This window comes from Octopus bimaculoides, chromosome Z (assembly GCF_046866305.1).
Source record: "Octopus bimaculoides isolate indiv1 chromosome Z, ASM4686630v1, whole genome shotgun sequence".
NCBI lineage: Eukaryota > Metazoa > Mollusca > Cephalopoda > Octopoda > Octopodidae > Octopus > Octopus bimaculoides.
In genome coordinates, this window is record NC_142944.1 from 38,588,706 (window position 1) to 38,597,638 (window position 8,933).

An 8,933-nucleotide genomic window follows, 5' to 3' on the forward strand; every position below is an offset into this window, starting at 1 on the left:
TGTTTTTAAAGCGATAGAGAATTTTGTGGAGAACTTTCGGCTGCTGTTTCAAATAAACAATTCAATATTAGCAGAGCTTTTACAATATCAGAATATTCCGAAATCAAGCTGGTACTTTCTAAACCAGTCAAACATAACCAGATGACAGGACAAGAAATAAATCAAAAAAATGGTTGGTCTTTCCAATAGAAAAGACAACTCCGTACCAAACGAGAGAAAATCTGATACGAGTTAACATCAAATCAAACTCTCAAGGCTGGAGATTTAATCCATATGTTCACCTGCTGAAATTCAACAGAAGACAGAACACTCTCCATAGGATTCACGATAGACTCTCCTATATTCTCTGACACTATATCGTCTGTAGAAATTCCTCGAAGGAGAGCTGCAATCTTCGATAAAGTGTAACCTTTACAGGAGTAGCAAGTATCTGGAGTGTTAAGAGATGTTCATAACACTTCCAAGATTGAGCAATGCAATCTTTGCATAACACAACAATCTTTGCATTTCATATAAAGTTAGTGGAAAGAATATATAAAGAACCCTTGATTATTTTATTTTATTATATTTCATCTTATACATACTCTGAAGAAATATTTTTGCATCGAACATTATAAAGGCCATTCAGAAATAATTAATACTAGGAGTGCTTTTGTGAGATGCAACCGATTTGTAGTGAAGATAAGATAGTACAAATAGTGTGACATACCCGAGATGCAATGAAACAGAGGAATTTGTTTTCTAAACCCATGACTAGCCTCTTTGTGTGCTTGTGTATGTGAATCTACCTACCAACCACCCTTCACTCTCTCTCTCTCTCTCTCTCTCTCTCTCTCTCTCTCTCTCTCTCTCTTTGTTATTTACTATCGCTACTCTTTTGTTTCTCTTTCTTACCTAGCCCCACATTTATCTATTCTACAACACACCTCACTAATCACTACATCCAATTCTTATTCCCCAGATGGCTGAAGCAGGAGATTTGCACCGCCACCCTGTAATTTGTGCATCCTTCTCTCCTCCTACAGCCGCCAACTCACCGTTGTTCCCGATCAATAACTGCACCGATGTCAACTGTTGTAGAAGGTCTGTTTAAACTTAATATTCTGATCCTTCATTCAGATCAACACATAATTATTACCATTATTATTATTTCGCTTTCTTTTAACCGGGAAGGGCAAGCAGTTTTATATGCCTGGCGGCCATGGCAAAAGAGGTCGTATGATGGACGAAATTGAAGGAACTGTAGACAAACATTTTTCTCTTTGGCCAATCCTTCATCAACTTCCTTAAGTTTCACTTGAAGAGAAAAATAAGGGCGGAAAGGGAAGCGTTGCCTTCCAGTCACTTAGTTGAATGGTGAATGAGCGGGGCGAAAATGGTGCGAGTGAACGGGCCTGAACTAAGCGTAAGCCTGTAAATCGGAGATAATTCAGGGCACCCATGGTTTTATGGGGTTTTTCTATAAGCAGCCCTCAAACGTTTTCCACCCTATCGTGGATCACACATTGTTATTTTTTTCTTATTTTTACGTTAAACTTATTACACGCAAAACTCTCACAACACACACGCGCACAAATACACACACTCACACATATACGCATCCGCACACATATACACACACGCACGCATATACATACACACATATACACACACACGTACAAATATGTACACACGCATTAAATGTTTTGTTCTGTGCTCTCCGTAATGTTTTTCTGAATGTAAACTTTTTGAGGTCAATAAAGAAATTATTATTATCCTTTGTGGTCAATACAGAAATTTTTATTATTACTGTTATACTGGCTAGGCCGTTCCCGAGGAATTTCTGGTCAGGAACTATGATGAATAATTTCCAGCTATCCTTGACCTGGTAGTACAACCAGGGGACACTACTGGTTCGAGATAAACTCTACAGGTACGGATATACAGTCAGACAGGCTTGTCCGAGCTGCGCGCAGTGACGAAACCGTTCTGCATGCCCTCGTTCAGCGTTCGGTCATTAGTGACTTGTGGGGGTTATGCCGAACAGCTGCTGTCACGTGTGGGGCGGTTCTGTCTGTCGGCCGAGTCTGTAGTGATGATCGCTCGTCGCCTTCCTTGAATCGGGCAGGCAAGGCAGTTTTCCATTGCGTAGTGGCTGTGGTGAAAGAGGTTATGTGATGGATAAGGTTGAAAAGCATGAGGACAGATATATTCCTCTTTGGTAGAGCTCTCATTGACTTCTTCAAGTTTCCTTATAAAGGAAATTGAGAGTGGAGAGGGAAGTGCTGTCCTCGAGGGAGTTTATTGAAAGGTGGGTAAAAGTTCCGAAAATGGCAAGAGTGGATGGTACCTCTGTAAGTGTAGACCTGTGAGTCGGGGAGAAGGAATTAGAGAGGGTACTTGCTCCTGAGGTTCAGGGAAATGTCGAACAGTGAGGTTCCTCAATTATCCCTAGAGGCCTTTCTGCATCTTTATCATCCTCTCCGCCGCTTTTTTAAACTTTTGTATACTATGCATATGCCACTTCTTTTTCAGCGTATACCGTGTATACATTCTTTCTTTTTATCATTTCATTATATGTTAACACCCATACTTTATGCCTGTATTTGCATTGTCATCCTCGTCCTTCACCCTTGTGGCAAATAATGAAATTATGACTTTGCCTTTCATCCTTTCGGGGTCGATAAATTAAGTACCAGTGAAACACTGGGATCGATGTAATCGACTAGTCCTCTCCTCGTCACAGTTTGGGCCTTGTGCCTATAGTAGAAAGTATTATCATTTTTTTTTTATAGAATTAAATATGGTCCGTTATCTTCTGCTGAACCGGGATCATCCCTTGAACCTAGGGTCACAGCAGGTCCTCATCTCATGGAGAGTACACGGCGTAAAATGTGTGCGGAACCTAACAACACTATTTTCTGAAGTTCTCCCACGTTAATACTGCAAGGGAGTTTGTTGAACTGCTTATCAAGGCCCTTTTTAATTAGCCCTAACGCTCCAATCACCACTGGTCCTGTGCTGATTTTCATTCCCCACGTCTTGGTCACTTCTACTTCTAGGTCTTTGTACTTAAATAACTTCTCAACTTCTTTAATGGACACATTTCTCTCTGATGGTACTGTCACATATTGATTAGCATTTCTTATTCTTTCTATCTTTGATGACTATGTCCGGCCTGTTTGCCTTGGTTTCTTTATCGGTGTTGATTGGCATGTCCCAGAGTACTGTTGTCATCTTTTCCGGTCACAGTTTCAGGTTTATGCTGGTACCATCTTTCTGAAGTTGGAAGCTGGTAGTGTTTACGTATCTTCCAATCGATATATAGTGCTACTCTATCGTGTCTATGAATATATTCGGTTTTTGCAAGCGCTGTGCATCCAGGTAAGATGCGGTCCATTGTTTCATCCTGCTCATGGCACATTCTGAATTTCGGGTCAGTGCCGTCGTTCATTATTTTGTTGTGGTAAGCCCTGGTTACCAAGCTTTGATCTTGTGCTACTATGATAAAACCTTCGGTTTCATCCTTCAGTCCTGAGCTCTTCATCCATACATGAATGTCTCTTCACCCTCGTGGTAAATAATGAAATTATGACTTTGCCTTTCATCCTTTCGGGGTCGATAAATTAAGTACCAGTGAAACACTGGGATCAATGTAATCGAGTAGTCCCTATTATTATTATTATTATTATTATTATTATTATTATTATTATTATTATTATTATTATTATTATTATTATTGTTATTGAGTGAGAGGGCAGCGTACGCCGCCAAAGTAACACTAGGGTAAAATATACGAAGCCCAGTATACCCATCATGACAGCCCATCTGATAAGGGTACACCAGATACATGCATTACAACCATATGTGACATGATGATCTCATATCAAGACAAACAGCGCATGACCTTGCAAGTGGGGCCCAGTTAGAATTTTCTTCAGATCGAGTAACCCATCAAAAAGTCCCTGAATAAGGGTCGTTTAAGGACGTTGAACAAAACAGCCAAGCTTCCAGAGGTGAATTATCCAAACACCAAAGAATTCCTCTCAACTTCTGCTTAGGATCAGAGATGCACATCTCGTCAGCCACTAAGACATGTTCAACTAGTTAAGGTCAAGCAACTGACAAGCAAATCTGTGGTATTAAGCAGAATATTTGCTGCATCCCATCCTTTATACCAAGACAAAACAATGTACATGATAACACTTCCAATCAATTAAGATGAGAAGCCATGAGAGCTACTGCCTGGTACTGCATCAGGGCATTATTATTATTATTATTATTATTATTATTATTATTATTATTATTATTATTATTATTATTATTGCTGTTACTGCTGTTGTTGTCGTCGTCGTTATTATTATTTATATCTTTATTATTATTATTATTATTATTATTATTATTATTATTATTACTATTATTATTGTTCAGTAGTTTTATTTTTATAACGTGCTTTCACTTCACTACCGAGCGCAGCTCTGTGCACCTTGGGTATGTGATGTGGTTTGCTGTGGTGCTCTTATGGTTACTGTATTGAAAGTGTTTTGCGTAGGATGTGTGCAGTGCCCAGTAGTGCAATTTTCTGTATGTTATATATATTTGTAAGTCCTGGTGTTTTTGTTATGTATTTGTCTGAATATTTTTTTATTATATCTAAGGCACCTACTATTATAGGAATTGTTTCTGTTTTTAGATTCCACATTCGAGTTATCTCTATTTCCAGGTCTTTGTATTTTGAAAGTTTTTCCATTTCTTTTAGAGAAACGTTGTCATCTGCTGGTATTGATACATCAATTAGAAAGCATTTTTTTTCTTCATGATCTTTGACAACTATATCTGGTCTATTTGACTTAATTTCTCTATCTGTGTGTATTGGCATATCCCAGAGTATGGTTGCTTTCTCGTTTTCTGTGACCTTTTCTGGCGTGTGTTTATACCATCTTTTTTCTGTTGTAATTCCATAGTGTTGGCATAGCTTCCAGTGTATATAGGTCCCAGCTCTGTCGTGTCTGTGAATATATTCCTTCTTAGCCAGGACTGGGCAGCCAGAGATAATATGATTTATTGTTTCTTGTCCATTTCCACATATTCTACAGTTATTTGTTATGTTTCTTTTCATTATATGTTTTTGGTAATTTCTGGTGGGGAGGCTTTGGTCTTGTGCAGCAATTAAACATCCTTCAGTCTCTGCTATTATTATTATTGCTGTTATTATTATTATTATTATTATTATTATTATTATTATTATTATTATTATTATTATTATTATTATTATTATTATTATTATTATTATTATTATTATGTGCTGAAAATCCACAGCTTATTTTGCTTGTTTTGATGGAAAGTGTTGGCTGTCCACAGCCAAAAGACTAAGGTGACACTTGTTTACTGGTCATGCTTCTCAAACGCTGGAATTTATTTACAAGCTATAGAACTACGGAAGAATTTACTCAAGAACAGTTACTAGTACTACAACTACTATTACTACTACTAATAATAATATTAATAATAATAAAAATAATAATAATAATAATAATAATAATAATAATAATAATAATAATAATAATAATAATAATAATAATAATAATAATAATGATAATAATAATAATAATAATAATAATACACTAATAGTACTGCAGCAGCAGCAGTAGTTTATCTATATAGGGCAATTAAATCCTTATAATTCTTTAAATAATCTTCTTATCGCTCTTACAATTTTTATCTTTCACAGAGATCAACCTCTTTGAGAAGTCCATGAGTGAAGCCTCTGTCCACTAACTTTATCGACTAGAAATAACAGCCAACCCTCTTCAAATACACTCTGAAACAAAGCTGGGGTAGGAGACATTGAAGCAATGTATCATTGATACTAGAAAAACACACAATGGCTAGTCACGACTGGAAAGCTTTTCATCATAGATCTACTGGATCATGATTAATCTAGGGTTAAACAGCAATGTTAATTATTTTCATTTCCCTGGCATTGACAATATAACGAGAGAGGCGTCCGATCTAAAGCATTGTCAGCAAATTTTTTGGAGATACCTTTGTGCAGTTTAATCTAGTTTAATGGTGATGTTTAGGGGTGATATATAACTGCAAAATTTGCAAGAAATTCTAATCAAATCACTCTTAAAGTTCACACATTCTACTAATCTGCTGATATAGTCATGGATAACACTATATCTGAAAAAGCAAAATACGAGATAACTATGGCTGGAACTAGATTTGGACATATTTATGCTGGACCGTAACTAACCTGCGACTCAAAAACAATAAGAATAAATACCAGCATTGCCACCGAAGGTGCACTTTGCACGAAAATGCCAAAATGAGAGTTTCTCTCTTGGTAGCTACCGTAGTAAAGTTTGTTCTAATAGATCATCCTCATTTAAATGGGAAAAAAAATTACTTCTCGGTATTGAAATTGCCTCTTTCGCTAATAAATATTTTTTTTCAATCTCCCCGCTAGCGATATAAACATGAGTGCATTTTACACCAAAAGCCAATAAGAGACTTTCTCACACGGTAACTACTGCTGTGTAGTTTGTTCTAACAGAGCATCTACATTTAAGTGGGGATAAAAATTACCTCTCAGTATTAATGCGGTCTCTGTTGTTAATATATATTAATTAGATTGAGTTTCCAGTAAATCTTAAGTAATTTACAGTAAATATTTATCTATAACAATTTTCTCATGGCACTACTGTTATCAGTGGAAAGCGTTTAATATTTAATCCGTTTCTTTTTACATCCCAAATGAGAACTTCCTTCTCACATCTGTCTAGTTATCTACTTCCTCTGTCATCACCTTTGTAGCACTTCAATTTTAAGTGTGTAAGACGGAAAGCTTTACTTGACGACAGGAAGAACAATTAACCTTATTATAGGATCAATAACATATATATATATATTGTGTGTATTGCGTATGTGTCTTGTGCATTGTGTGTGTATATGTGCATGTGTGTATATCTGTGTATACACGCGTGTGTGTATGTATGTGTGTTTATTTGTGTGTGTGATGTCGTCTCATCATAGATCAGTGCTATTTAGGTATACGCCAGAGAAAATGCATGCCAGTCGAGACGGTCACGGATGGAATATTTCACACATACAGTAATTCATATTGCACTACCTAGAATGTCTTGTGTTAGATGGGAGATGTGATTTCAGAGAGATTTAGCCGTTATTGTTATCAGATCAAGTGAACACATGATCGAAATTTAGGTAGCTCGGTGCGTTTATGGAATATAAGTGCATACGTGCGCAGATAGATAGATAGATAGATAGATAGATAGATAGATAGATAGATAGATAGATAGATAGATAGATACATACATACATACATACATACATACATACACATGTGTCTGTGTACATGTACATATCAATCAATCAATATCTATTATTCAAAATTCAAAGAAATATGAATTATAGGGGAAAAGAGTATAGCCAGTCATCTTTTTTAACCCTGGTACTTATTATATTGGTGTTTTTTTTTTTGCCGAACCGCTATGTTACGGGGACGTTAACACACCAACACCAGTTGTCAAGAGTTTTGGGGGATAAATAAAGATACACAGGCACACACAAACACACGCAATACACTCACAAGGCTTTGGTCGATCCGAGACTATAGTAAAATACACTTTCTCAAGGTGCCACGCAGTGGAACTAAGTTCAGAACTATGTATATATATTACCCTTTTACTCCAGCATGGCCTCAGACTGAGGCCATGCTGGAGCACTGCCTTTAGTCGAGGAAATAAATCCCAAGACTTATTCTTTGTAAGCCTAGTACTTACTCTATCGGCCTCTTTTTGCCGGAACGCATCGGTCGTCAAGCGATGCTGGGGGAACAAACACGGACACACAAACACACACACACATATATACATATACATATATACGACGGACTTCTTTCAGTTTCCGTCTACCAAATTCACTCACAAGGTTATAGTAGAAGACACTTGCCCAAGGTGCCATGCAGTGGGACTGAACCCGGAACCATGTGGTTGGTAAGCAAGCTACTTACCACATAGTCACTCCTGCGCATATATATATATATATATAATATATATATATACATATAAATATATATATATCGAGAGAGAGAGAGAGAGGCAGAGAGAGACAGAGACAGAGAGAGAGACAGAGAGAGAGACAGAGAGAAAAGAAATAACTGAGCAGTAGGTGGGAAGCGAACTTATACCTCTTAGTAGCCATCATAGTTTTACTACTTAAGCTACTAGCCCTCTGCTGTTTACCAGTACAACAATAAACTTGTAATTCTGTTACACATTCTGAACGTTTTACAAGGTCATTCGATCTGCTTGGGAAAACAACTAAATCTTCCTCGTCTTTGATCAAAAATTTCATTGATCAAAGCTAATCTGGAGCTACATAATAACTATAATAATTTTAATTGAAAATTGGAAAAATCAAATTTTGGGAAAATCATGATTTTGTTTAGTTTGGGTTTTTTGTCTAATTTTAAAGGTTTGAAAATTGAAAATTATGCAACTGCCTTATTTTCATAAAATCAACTCAGGAGACGAGGCGTGAATAGGATTGAAAGAAAGAAAAAATCAAACACGAAATTTAAACACAAATAAACGTTGCAATCTAGGAGAAAAAATACAAAAGAAATAAAATGATTAAACAAGTATTTGAGGATCAAAAATATGTCTTTATTTCAATTTTCACTTCGAATAAGACTATTTGCAAGTTGCGTTACAAAACAAACGATAAAAACATAAAGAAATTAATGGTGCCATTTAATTACAATTTTAGCACTCATTTGCAAACCAATGTGTAAGACAGATTCGCAGCAAGTTTTATATTAAAAACCCAGACAGACTTAAGGTATACATCATATATAGTCACATACTTCTCGAGGAATAATTTACATACATATACATGTATGAATATATATATATATACATATATATGCG

The 8,933-nt window shown here is 36.3% G+C and overlaps 1 long non-coding RNA gene across 1 annotated transcript in view; it reads left to right on the top strand.

Annotated features, from left to right (window-relative positions):
* Positions 1-8,647, top strand: part of LOC128249597 (uncharacterized) — a 17,071-nt gene extending 8,424 nt beyond the window's left edge. The window contains exons 2-3 of the long non-coding RNA XR_008265701.2: positions 962-1,083; positions 5,711-8,647. This is a non-coding gene — a long non-coding RNA (uncharacterized LOC128249597). The remainder of the gene's footprint in view (positions 1-961; positions 1,084-5,710) is intronic.
* Positions 8,648-8,933: the final 286 nt, after the last annotated feature.